The sequence below is a fragment of the Epinephelus moara genome, chromosome 2 (assembly GCF_006386435.1).
Source record: "Epinephelus moara isolate mb chromosome 2, YSFRI_EMoa_1.0, whole genome shotgun sequence".
Taxonomy (NCBI): Eukaryota; Metazoa; Chordata; class Actinopteri; order Perciformes; family Serranidae; genus Epinephelus; species Epinephelus moara.
Window position 1 is genome coordinate 37,479,002 of NC_065507.1, and position 14,195 is coordinate 37,493,196.

Consider the following 14,195-nt stretch of genomic DNA (forward strand, 5'->3'; position numbering starts at 1 on the left):
ACAATCCAATCACCAGGAAAACTGTTGGATTTGTACATTTCTGCAAAACACTGATACATTACATTTGTACGTTATTATGTAGTGGATAAATTGAAACTTTATGTTTCAGCAATGCTGTGGTTAACACATGGTTAGGTGTAGGCTCAGAACCACTTGGTTATGGTTAGAAAAGATAATATTTGGTCTTAAAAAATGGTTTTGGAGGCACAAGCACAGCTGGAGCAGCTGTTGATATCTCAAAAAAAACATATTTGTTGCACTATCCTCAATGGAAAAACAGTAACAGGCTGCCAAAAAACACCAATGTCTGGTGCCTAATAAGCCTCTGGAAACACAGCAATGACTCAATAAAACCAAATCAGTTTTGTTGTTTCTTGGTCTTGAACAGTGTGCTGCAGCATGGCAGCTGACTTGCCTGGGTGACACACCATCCGCCATCCCCTCCACCTCCTGATGACCGAGTCAGCTCATATACTACGTCACTTAAGAAATGTTGTATGTATCAAGCATGTAGACATAATGTATTTATGGCATAGACTGTATGGCTTGCAGAAACATACAATGCCAACATTTACTTCTGGTGACTAGGCTGATATGCAAGAGCAGTAGTGACAATCTACAATGAATCCTGCCAATTTTAGAGAAGATATTCAGATATTTAAGTAGCACACATTTTACCTCATTATTTATAGTTAGCTGCTAACTCCAACCCTTTCACCTCAGGTGCAGATTTCATTTCAGCCCAACACCTGCAAGAGTCGGTGTAGGGGTCTGGACTGCTGGTGGGACCTTTAGTGTGCTCACAGACGTGTAACTTGCATTTTTTTTTTTTTTTTTTTTTGCTGCTGCTGCCATGAGGAATGAATTCAGTTAAATATGCTACGCAGTGGTGCAGCCAGAGAGATGAGGCAGGTGGGGCAGAGAGCAAGAGAGAGAGAGAGTTTCATTTGAAGTTTGTTTGAAATTGAAATCCGAAAACAGACAGGAGCTGACAGGCAGCGGGCTGCTTTAGTAAACCATGCGGACAAAGTTCATTGAGCCTGCATGGCTGAGCACCAACTGAACACTCTCCCATTAAAAACATGCTTTAATGAACAGTCACTCACCTGGATAAGACACACAGACAAGTTCTCACATGCCTGGGTGTTTTAAGAGTGCAATGCTGCTACCTCAGGTTGAATGGAATAGGCACTCACTATTAAATCACACTGTGCAAAGAACATATACACGTACAGATTTAACTGGTAAAGATTTGTTTTGTGTTAATACGGCCTGTAAAAATCAATAAAGACAGCTGCCTTTCATGTAGATACTACATTATCCATAGGTAAAAGAGCATTTTAATAAAACCATAGTATAGTGAACACATGATATCATGGCAACACAATCACCAGATAAAATGTTGGCATTTTACATTTCAACAAACCACCAACACATTACATCTGCAGGTTATTAAGTAGCGTTCAACAAAGCTGTGGTTAATGTGTGGTTAGGTTTCTGCACAAAAACCTTATAGTCAGGGAAAGACCATGTTTGGCTTAAAACACCCAGTTTTTGGGGCATAATCCGCACTGTCTTGGTAAAATACAACCACTTTCCATAGCACTGACCCTGCTGGAAAAACAGTGACGGGTTGCAACAAATTACCCATGTTTGGTGGCTAAAAAGATGCCAGAAACACAGCAATGACTCACTAAAACACAACCAGTTTTGTTGTTTGTTGGTGCTGCAGCTTGGCAGGTGTCACACCATCCACCATCCCCTCCATGTGTGGATGATAAAGTCAGTTTATATACTATGTCACTTTAGAGGCAAAGTGAAACATCAGATTGATCTGGGGTAAAGCTTTGGTTGTATTACTGTTAAATTAATATAGGACTTTAAACAAAATCATGAGGCAAATGCTCCGACTAGTTAATCTGACCTCTGCAGTGTTCATTCATATGGTTTAGTGTGTTTTTCCAAATGAGGGTGATGACCTTTGACACCCTAAAAGGCATCAAGACACCTGAAAAAGTGTCTCTGTCCTTTACAAAACAACATGTGAATGCAACAAAATAATTCAAGCTGCAATGTACATTTGTTAGGGTGTTTTTTTAGCCTTTAATCTTATCTCATGGTTCTTTCTCCATTTGTCTACTGACTCCCAGTCGATGCTATGACAGTTATGGTCTGGTGTTCACAGACAGAAATGTGCTTCATCAGGAGGGAGAACATAAATCTAACCAATCACAGGAAAAACTAACCAGTAACCTTAAAAAATGTTGGCATTGTACATTTCTGCAAACCACGGATACATTTTCCTTTACATCATTATGTAGCAGATACTTTGAAACTTTGTGTCACTGACACTATTGTTATGTATGTGTGGTTTAGGCACGAAAAACCCTTGGTGATCATTAGGAAAAAGTTATGTTTTGGTTTTGGTGTCACTATCCTAAATGCAGCGATGTCCCAGTAAAATACAACCTTTTTTCATGGCACTGTCCCTGCTGGAAACACAGTCATGGGTTGCTAAAAAAAAGCACCCATGTTTGGGGGCTCATTAGCCACTGGAAACACAGCACTGACTCCCAAAGTCACACCAGTTTTGTTGTTTGTTGGTCTGTCAGTGGTCTGCAGCTTGGCAGGTGTCTCACCATCCACCCATCCCCTCCACCTCCTCATGACAAATTCAACTCATATAATGTGTGACCTTAGAAACTTTGATATGATGCATAGATTGTTTGATACGACTTCTTCACATTTTGACTCATCCTCTCGGGAGAACCCTGACTGTGGCTCTGCTCAGAGTTAATTTATCAGTGAAAATGAACAGAGGCTTTTTCACTGTATCACCCATTATTACTGTGTCCCCGTCTCACTTTCTTTCACTACCATGGGCAAACACATTCTCTCTATTACTTCCTGTTGCCTCTTCCTCTCAATACAAACAAGTTTTGTTTCCCTCTCAGTGTCTCCCTCCCTCCCTGTAGTCATTTGTTTGATTTTAATGAGTTGTTTTGTTTTGATGCCTTCCTTCTCTTCTCCTCTCCTTTCATATCTGAGTTCAAGGTCACTTTGTTTTGTCTGTTATCCTCCGCCATAGCTTTTCTCTTTATCTTGTGATATTTCTGTTACCAATTTCACTCTCAAAGTGTAATGTATACCCTATCACGGGGTATCTATCAAAGCTCTGGAAGATTTTCTCCCCTTCACACAATTTATGAGCCATTTCTTTTCTTTTTTTTATCTCTGTGAATTCTGTCTAGTTCAATGGATGGAGTGTGACACCGACTCTGTCTGGGTGAGCGGCTCCTTTCACTGTTTAACAAAACAGGCTGAACAAGTCATTTGTGCCTGTGGTTTGCATGTCCTGTGTGACCTTGCACATACAAGCTTTGGATTCATTTTACAAACAGCAACACAGAAACATGACAGAAGATGATCTTTTCTGTATCACAAGGTTCTGCATCAATCTGTGTCAGTATTTGAAGTTCAGCTCCTTTTGAATATTGCACTTCCTTCAGATTGACTGTCACAGTGCGAGTGAGTTAACAGGAAATTGTCTTTATACTAGGTGTAAATGCCCATTATCAGATGTTATTCTCTAGATACAGATAACAGAGATAGGTGCAGCTGTAACCTTGTTTCAGTCTCCTGCATTTTTCTACGACAGTAATATGGATCAAAGTATTAAGTAGTGCTGAATTGGCCTAAATATTAAACAACCATAATCATTAGATGATGTTTATTAACCCTTTCTACAGTATCTGTTTGGAAAAAAGACCTGGGCTGTCAGAAACTCCCATATTTTTAATTGCCGCAGCTTCCTCAACACATTTAGCGCTGACTAATTCTAAATACTACACAGTAGTCTATGAACAGACCCATAATGCAATACTCTTCAGGAGTATGATGATTTATGATGAGTTCACACTTGGTGTGAATAAAACAATTTGCACAAGTGAATTACATGTAAAGTCAATGAAAAGGCGCGAAGCGGCACAATGGACGCGATGGACACAATGCAAATGACACACAATGCACAAATTAAGCCGCACGAGCGTAACGAGTAATGCGATTTCGCGTCATACTCTTATTTGCGAGTGTTGAAAAATCTGAACTTCAGTGACCAATTTGCACCGTGATAGCGAATCAGCATTGAGATCCTCCAGGGACGTAAGACACTGAGGATGTACAGGCTAAGTTCGTTCATCAATTAAGCAATTTCACGCGAGTTATTTGCATGTATGAAGCAAGTCAGTGCAAAATATTGTAGCTTTCAAACTCACATGAGTAACACAACGCAAAAATTCCTTATCTTGTTTGGTGTGAACACAACATTGGAGTTGTAAGTAGGCTCTATGCCGAAATCTGTGCAGTGGCCTGTGTTGTTGTGAGCAATTATAAATGTGCGGTGGTGTGTCTGCATTGCTCTGCAATATCACCCTCCAACACGACGGTTGCCACTCTGTGTTGACTTTCTGTTAAGAGCTGTAAAGTCAATTGATTCAAATTACGCCTAACACACATAAAACATGGCTTAAAAGTGACTTTGAACAAAAGTAAAAATTCAACTCACTCATTTTAACTCACAAGGTACAATAACAATAAAGAAGTTCAGACAGTAACCACTGTCTCACACCGGCAGTATTGTATTTGTTTGTTTCTCTGAATTAGACATCAGCCCAACCATTTCCTGTCCCTCAGTAAATAAATAGTATGTTGAAAGTAATTTCCAATCTGCCCTCCACTCTGTCCTTTCCACCCTGTCACCAGAAAAGTGACGGTTTGGAGAAACAGCCTCCTGTGATCCAGCAGATTTCTCTTTCTGTTTTCTTCCATTCTTGACTCTGTCTCCAGGAGTTCATTCTCCATCTGTTGTTTTCCTCCTCTCTTCTCCACTGTCCTCTGTCACTCCTCTCCTTTTTACCTCTTTCTTATTTCACTCTTCAGATGTTCTTTCCCTCAGCTCTCTTTTATCTACCCTCCATGATCCCACATTAAATTATAAGATTTAGCAGTTGAATTCTCTTCTATCCTCCTTACCTCCTTTTTTCCTCTTTCTTTATCTCTGCCTTTGTTTTTGTTCCTCTGCCCTTTTTAAGTTTTAGTTATCCAGCCATCATCCACTATCACTCCATTACATGATAATATTACAGTCTCTTTTTATCTACTCATCATTTTGTCCCCCCTTCCATCCTGTAACAACACACATCCCATCTAAAATCACACAGTTTCTTATGCATGTACACACACACACACACACACACACACACACCCTCTCTCTCATGCAGAAACACACGTTTTTTTTTCTGATGGAAGCAATCTCAGCAGCCCCCACTGGCCCTTAGGCCATTTGTTGTGGGTTTAATATCTACCACACACACAGTATAAACCACACACACATACTCTCTCTCTCTCTTTCTTTCTCACACACACACACACATAATTCGCAAACCGAGGCAATCTCAACGCACCTGCTTTCTCTCCAATCCATATGAACTGAGCGGGTGTTTGTTGGTCAGCCTGACTCACCACTCCCTGAAATGCCATCAGTCCCCTCTCCTACTAGACACACACACACACACACACACACACACACACACATACACACGCACACACACACACACACATACACACGCACACAGAGTCATATTTCCTTCACATCAGCGGACATTACATTGACTTCCATTCATTTCCTGGAGACTTACCCGAACCATAACCCAAGTCTTCTCCCTAAATTTCATGACTGATGTTAGAGGGACTTGTGTTTCGTCACCAAAGTGAAGGTGAGTCACCACAATTTGACTGTGTAAATGGATTCATGTCCCCAAACATGAGGAATACATGTCCACACACAAATAGAAAGACGGTAGGGATGGCATGTCAGTCCAACATTTAAAGGAATATTTCCCCAAAAACAGCATGAATTGTATATAGCACTCATGCTCTATGTGGTCCCAAATATAGTGTTCTATCAAGTGGCATTTAGTAGAGCGGTGCGCCCGAAAAATGAAAGCATGAAAAATGGTGTTTTGCATTTCTGCAAACCACAAATATGCTACATTTGTATATTTCATACGTATCATATCAATGTCTCTAAAGTGATGTAGTATAGGAGCTGACTTTGTCACCAGGAGGTGGAGGGGATGGTGGATTGTGTGTCACCTAGGCAACGACTGCTGAGCTGCAGACCACTGTTTGAGACATACAAGCAACAAAACCAGTAGTGATTAAGTGACCCTCTCTCTGCATTTTTAGTGATTTTTAAGACACCAAAAGTTGGTGTATTGTAGCAACCTGTCACTGTGTTTCCAGCAGGGATAGTGCCACCAAACACCATTGTCTTTTATCGAGAATACCGTTTTCATCTGGAAAGTGGCACAAGAAGAGGCTGTTTATTACTGAAACATTTTTGCTTTGCCTACTGGGATTGTAACCTTAACCCCCTAACCCCTAACCTTTTTTAAGCCAAAAAATTATATTTTCCTAACCATAACCAAGTGGTTATGTGTGCCTAAACTTAACCACTCATTAACCACAGCGCTATATAATAACGTACATGTGTAACATATCCAAGGTTTGCCAGCACTTTTTCTGCTGCCGGTTTGTAATGCAGCCGGTCCGAACCTTTCAGGGGGTGATGATTTTGTGATGAGTTGGCTGGACAGCAGCTTTGGCAGCTGTATGATACACGTACTGGTGGCATCAGTCCATAACGCGGCTGGACGGCACCGTTCACGGTGGTATGATATGCCGCTGGACGGTGTCAGGTTGAAATGCTACCAGTAAAGATGACATATAATGAGCTGGTAAGTCCCTGTAGGGCAGGCAGGAGGGATGATGGATGGGTTCAGTAAACCCTAGTCTTTGACCCAGGAGCTCTTTGTTCGCTTCATGTATAAATGTAGAGCCAAACCATAACCTAAACCTAACCATGTGCTTTTGTTGACATCCTGGCATTGGTTGTAGCGTCCGGGAATGTCAGCAGCAGATGCAGGAGGATACTTGGCGCATAATATGTAGACTTGAAAGGCCACTGACAAAGCTGGGATATGTGACAACTTGGGTTGAGAACGGATGGATGGATGGATGTGTAGCATTTCTCATTTTCCTGTGAGGGACCAGAGTCTGCGTCCCATAACAGAGGCACTTTTACTATATGGCTTTTTGTTGATAGGAACAATCTTCTTTCCCTAACCTTAACCTTACTGTAGTTGACATGCGTAGATGAAGCAGCAAGAAAGAATAGTTAAAAATGCTAATTTAGACATTTAAAAATTTTGTTTCAGAATCTGCTCCAAAAATAAAACACAAAGAGATAGATTAATGTCAGAGGGGACAGCAAACATTAAGGCTCTTTTACCTCTTTCAGTAAGAACATTAAGGTGTAAACAGTAGTTCTCAGCCTTATTTACCAAAATGAGATGCTTAAACATGGAGGTAAGATCCCAAGAATAGCTTAGTATTATTGTGTGCAGGGCCAGCAGCCTTATTATACAGAACACAATGATGCATGCAGGCTGTTATAAATAAACTAGAGCACAGTGGTAAATAGAGTTCAGAATATGTAAGTATTAAGAGTAGGTGTGTTTATGTATATATAATGGCTGAAATAAGCCTGATTTTCTAACTGAGTTGATATTTTGGAGATACAAAGTTCCCATCGGACAACAGCACACACAGACACTTGAACACAAGCAACATGCCACACAGAAATACACACTTTAATTCAACACATGCTGGCTCTCTCCAATACAATCCCACCATCCCACCTCAGCGATTACCACAGAGAGGGAGAGAGAGGGTGGAGAGACATGGGCAGACGCAGGCAGATAGCATCACTGTGCACTCTGTAAAGCCACGAGGCATCAGGGCCTCATTCAGTGTGCTTTTATTATCCGCGCCTGGCACCAAGCAGCACGATGGCACAGTGACTAAACTGTTAGCGACTGCCACAGAGCTTCCACTGAGGCTGGCAGGCAGTGGGCCGGCACAGAGTCACAGTGACACCTGCTGGTCTCACCACACAGTGGCTTTTATTTTTACCCTCATGTATCCAGGGAAAGTAGACGGACAACGTCATTCACATTCATCCACTGACACGTTCACACTGGGAGCTACCCAGCAGTCTGCTATTGGAGGATGCTGGGAAACATCTCTGAGTAAAACCAGTGTGTTCAGACACCTCACATTCATCAGGATTTCTAAAGGTTTACAGGGAGTGTTCCTTTGGTCACTCAACAACAAAGAAACAGTATGTCTTTATCTCCCCCCCACACACACACATAAAATCACTTTATTTATCTTCATCAGAGCATGTTAACATAGCATTCCACCAAAGATATGTGTATAAGATAGAAAATTGAGAGGTCCCTGCCTGCAGCAGCCATGACAGCAATCATAATCATCATGCTAACTTGTGCTTCCTCACCTCCTCTCCCATTCCGTGACCCAGAAATCATTATCCCTCCAGCATCATAGCAAGACAACGAATGCACCTCAGGGCAAAACAGTGGACGTGCATGAGGTTCTGTTAAAAAAATAAAATAAAGTGTTGACAAGTACTTCATGCATTGCCGACATGCCAATGCTAAAAGAAGAAACTAAGTTCCCAGTTTAACCATTTTATTTGAGATGTGAGCACCAGGAAACAGTGGGATAATCATCTACTGTACACAGTCCAATATAATCAACAAATAAATTATCATGTTGCCTCTACACTGGCGATAGCCGTGGCGAAAGGCATGATGTTTCCAGGTTGTCTGTCTGTCCCATTCCTGTAAACTCAATATCTCAACAACGCCTTCACGGATTTTTTTTCAGATTGGTCACTACAGTTGCCCTGGACTGAATTTTGAACTGATACAAATTTGGTGGTCAAAGGTCAAGGCCACTGTGACCTTGCATCCATCTCATTCTCATGAACCCGATTTCTCAAGAGCACCTTTAGGGAATCTCTTCAAATTTGGCACAAACTTCCACTTGGACTCAAGGATGAACTGACTGGAATTTGGTGGTCGAAGGTCAAAGGTCAAGGTCACTGTGACATCACAAACCCAGCCAAAACTTGAGAATTTATACAGAAATTACATTTGAATTTCACAGAAATTTCTAATCGAATATAATGATGAAGTGATGACATTATATGTCCAAAAGGTCAAAGGTCAACTTCACTGCGACGTCATGCAAAAACACTTTTCTGGCCATTGCTCACCATCATATCTCAGGAACAGAAGGATAGACATTTGGTCAGATACTGAATTGGTGACATCACTCTTGAGTGTCCACCTTGTAACTGTGCCACTAATGGGAAGATGTGTATGAAGCATCCGTGTTTTCACAGAAATGGATGGAAACTATAAAAGCAACTTGACTGGTGCACAACCACAAGGCAGTAATTCTAGTTATGGACATAATTAATACTTGACCGCTATCCAGCAGTGTATAGTAACAAGGAAGCCCTGCATTTGCCAGTTTCAACAGTAAAGTGATGAGCACATTAATGCATGTTTATAATCCAATGACGAAATACATATTACTCTGAAATGGACTTATTTGCATAATGAATTCTTTTACTCTTTGTACTTCAAGTATACTTTGATGATCATACTTTTGTACTTTCACTTTAGTAAGATTTTGAATGCTGAACGTTTATGGAAGGGTTTTCTAGTCTTCTGACCACTCAAAGTACTTTTACACTACATGTCACATTCACCCATTCACACACACACAGGTGGATGAGGCTACCATACATGGTGCCACCTGCTACTCAGTAACCATTCACACGCAATCACACAGCCATCAGGAGCATTCGAACTGCCATCAGGAGCAATTGTGGGTTCAGTATCCCAAGGATACTGTAACATGTGAACTGGAAGAGCCGGGGATCAAATGACTGATCTCCCGATTCGTGGTTGACCCTACCTCTGAGCCACAGCTGTTTACTTGTAACAGAGTATTTCTGTACTGTGGTATTACTATTTTTAGGTAAGAGATCTGAGTACTTTCTTCCAACACTGCTTTCAAAGGTGGTTTTACAACCTAAATGCAAAAATAAGTGTTTGCATTTTGCGTTTCTGCAAACCATGGATATGTTACATTTGTACATTATTATGCAGATACATTGAAACTTTACATTTAAACAATGCTGTGGTTAACGTGTGTTGGTTTAGACACAAAAAGTACTGGTTATGGTTTGGGAAAGATGAGGTTTCAGCTTAAAATACCTGGTTTTTGTGGCACTATATTCCAACAGGCAATGGAACAATGGCTTGCTAAAAAACAACCAGTGTTGTTGTTTGTTGGTCTTGAACAGTGATCTGCAGCTTGGCAGGAGTCTCGCCTAGGCGACACGCCGTCCACCATCCCCTCCACCTCTCAATGACAAAGTCAGCTCATATACATGTAAACAGAATTCTCACTTCAGAAACGCTGCTATGATATGTATGAAACATACAGATGTAATGTATTTGTGGTTTGCATAAACATACAGCACCAACATTATCTTATGGTGACTGAGCTGTGGTTTCATTATTGTAAAATGATAAAAGAATATTTTTTTTTCCTGTAAAGTTTAAAGTTAAGGTATATAGGTTGCTGTAAGGTACATATTGGATTTCAGAAAGTTCTAATACATTTATCTATCTATGTGTCTATATATTTGAAGTAGTTTATTTTCACACTTTTCTGCACAGCTTATGTGCTAAATAAATCTCATGAATGCACATAAACAGAAAGCAGTGAAATCCCAACTCAGGCTCTGCTGTTTCCTGATATCTATTTTTATGAGGAGGCCTTTGAATATAATTTGCAGCATAACATTGCCAGTGGCTCCTCATAAACCCTTTGACTAAAATAAAACAAAGTCAAAGTCATTTTAATCTCCATCTGAAAAAGACCTGAGTGTATGTGGGAAGGAAGCAGAAAGACAGATAAAGAGGGACAGACGGGCGGATTGTGGGTCTGTTGAAGGAGAGAGAGAGACATCCAGAGAAAGACAAAGAGAGAGAAAGAAAGGAGGATTATGGACTTATATTTAGTTAGTGATACAGAGAAAAAAAAGAGAGAAACAGCCAACCAAACAGAGAGAGAAGTACAGATGAGTCATTGAGCCCCGAGACACAGTTATTGACAAGAAGAGATGGAGGGATAAAGCGAGATGGAGAGAAAATGAAAACTCAGGGATGAGGAGGAGATGGAGGAGGGATGGAGAGAAGGATTGGAAGAAGATTGGATGTGAAGAAGATGAGAAGTCTGCAAATAGAAAGCTGAAACCCAGATTTACAGCTCACTCAGTATCTATCTAAATTAGTATTATCATTGATTTATCCTTTAGCCATCATTCCTTTAGTGTTTATTTGTCAATTACTCATCATTTATTTGTGAATATTTGCTGCTTTCTCTGTTTCATATTGCTGTAAATGAAATTTTGGTTGGACTAAACGAGACATATGAAGACGTCACTTTGGACTTTTCAAACCTGATTCTGAGTTTTGCAGTTTTCTGAGACTAATCAATCCGTTGATTTGAGTGTAGAAATGAATGTTGGATTTTTTTCATGAAAATCTTCTGAGTGGCCAGCTGTGATAATCCATATGAGAGGAGAGAGGAGTTGATAGATTGTTACTTATATATGCTGTGGCTGATTTATGACACCTTCAGTTTCATCAGTTTTTAGTAAACTTATAAATTTAAATGCTCTAACAAGCAGTAAGTGAGTAAGTGCTTTGTGAATTGTCTTGCCCTGGGTTTCACCTCGTCACGCAGTCCAGTCGCCAGAAGCAAATGTTGGCATTGTATGTTTCATCATAACAACGTTTCCAAAGTGACGTAGTATATGAGCTGGTTTCAATACTGTAAAAAGTTCCTCCAAAAAACCTGTTAAAGGCTTTATTTGGGGAGAATCTTTCCTTATCCACTGAGAGGTGGAGTGCATGTTGGATGGTGTGTTACCTCGGTGAGATGCCTGCCAAGCTGCAGACCACTGTTCAAGACCAACAAAAAGGCGAAACCCTGATTTAGCAAGTCATGGCTATGTTTCCTGCAGCTTTTTAGCCCCCAAACGTGGATGTTTTTTAGCGACTTGTCAGTTTTTCCAGTGGGGATAGTGCCATGAAAAGTGATTGTTTTTTTAACAAGACATTGACAGGTTGTCCAGCTGTGAGTGTGGCAACAAAACTTGGTATTTTAAGCTAAAAGAAGATCTTTTCCCAACTATAACCAATTGGTTCTTGTGCCTAAACCTCGGGGGGGGGGGGCAGTCAGACTGTCCCCCCAGTGCCTTCTTGAGTGGCGAAAATGAGAGGATGTGCCCTTTTGGCTGCCCTCTTGAGTGATCAAAACAAGACGATGTGCCCTATTGGATGAAAACGAGCGGATGTGCCCTTTTGGCTGCCCTCTTGTCCCCATGTCATGCAGTAGGTGCCCTTTTTTCCTTTTCGCCCCTGCCCTTCAAACATACTGAGTCCCCACATAGGGTTGACTTTAGATGTGCTGGTGGATTTTGTTACCTTTAGACAGAGACAGACAAGCTGTCTCCGTATTTCTATCTATCTATCTATCTATCTATCTATCTGTCAGTCCGTCTATCTGAGCTCTAATTCCATCTTCTTTTTGTTATTTTTTTGTCGGTTATGTGTCTTTCAGATTTACTTACATTCAGCTTCACGGCGCTGAAGGGAGAGGAGGAGGGAGAGGTGAGAGATCAAACACACACACACACACACACACACACACACACACACACACATACACACACACAGGTGAGAGGGTAACCACTCATTGTTCCACCAGAGAAGCTCCTACAGAACATCTTGAGGGAGAAGAGAGGGATGGAAACATGCCAAGCATATTTAACAGGGAGGTAGAAAAGGATGAGAGAAAATGAATGAAGGAGAGATGGAAAGAGAGAGCAGCAGTCGGCAGCCATTAGCAGGCCTGGAGTCTGTCTGCCTCTAAGTGCTCTGTAAATATCGCCTTGCCTTAGTAAACAACATTATTCCTCTTTATTGGGCCATTATATAATGGCCTGATCCCGCACAGTATGCAGATTGGTGTCGCTCCATTATGTAAGCTCTCTCTTCCATTATGTAAGCATTCTCCTCCACTCCTCCTCTCTTCTTCCTCTCTCTCTTTACTTCTCCATCACTTCCTCGTTACTCTCTCCTCATTTTTTTAACCCTTTTTGACTCCCCTCTTTTCAGTCCCTTCTCCTTTATTTTGATTTCTCCTCCCTCTTCCTTTTTCCTTTACTGTTCAGCAACTTTTCTCTCATCTTTCCTCCTTTACTTGTCTCTCTATTCTCTCTTTCCCCTTCTTTCTGTCTTTCTCCTTTACTCATCCTTAACTTATTGTTCTAGTCTTTTTACTTCTTCTCCCCCACTGCCTTTTCTCCTCCACTCTCATCCCGTTTCTTTGCCTTACTGTTATCTCTCTTCTTCTCATTTTTATTTTCCCTCCTCACCTTCTGTCCTTCCACACCCCTTGATTCTCCTCCCCTCCTCTCCATCATCACATATAGACACCCGACGGGCCAAAGCTCATTTCTTAGCTGCAGTGAAACAAACTACTGAAAATCAAATCTGCTGCTGCTGAAGAAAGAACAACAAAACTGGAGCAAATTACAGCTGTAGACCTTTCCTTTATATGAATGTTTGAATACATTAAAGGGAAACTTCAGTTTATTTCAACCCGTCTCCTATCGTCCTAAATTTGTTTCAAGTCACTAGTGACATAGAAATAATAGTTAGCATGTTAGCCGTTAGCCTAGATACAGCCGTAGCGTCAGACCTGTTAAAACTTAATTGAACGGGCATACTTTCAAGTGCAAAGTTAGTCCACTAAACAAGCTTTTTATCCACAAAGACCGCCTCATATCGTTAGGATAAATGTCAGAGAACATATAGAAAACGACATGTAAACGTGTTGTCTTACCTTACCGGTGTGGTGCCTAGTTTGTTGTTTACCATTTAACTAAGGCTGCAACCGGTCCCATTCCTTGCAACAGAGGCATTCCTCTTCTGTGGGCATTGGGGCACAGCATTCACAGGTAATAAATAAGGGCGGCCATAAAACTCTGCAAAATCAAATTCCTCCTCCACAAAGTCGAAGTCTGGCAAAAAGTCAGCCATTATTCTATAAATCTTTCATAAAATAAATGAATGAACTTTTCAGGCTACTGTCCGGTTCTGCCTTGCAGCTGTTGCTGC

General features: G+C 41.0%; 1 protein-coding gene across 1 annotated transcript in view; it reads left to right on the forward strand.

Annotated features, from left to right (window-relative positions):
- si:cabz01090165.1 (uncharacterized protein LOC100333421 homolog) overlaps positions 1–14,195 on the forward strand; it is a 531,188-nt gene that overhangs the window by 511,616 nt on the left and 5,377 nt on the right. The window contains exon 15 of the mRNA XM_050061021.1: positions 12,634–12,683. The gene's annotated coding sequence lies outside the window, so the exon portion shown is untranslated. The remainder of the gene's footprint in view (positions 1–12,633; positions 12,684–14,195) is intronic.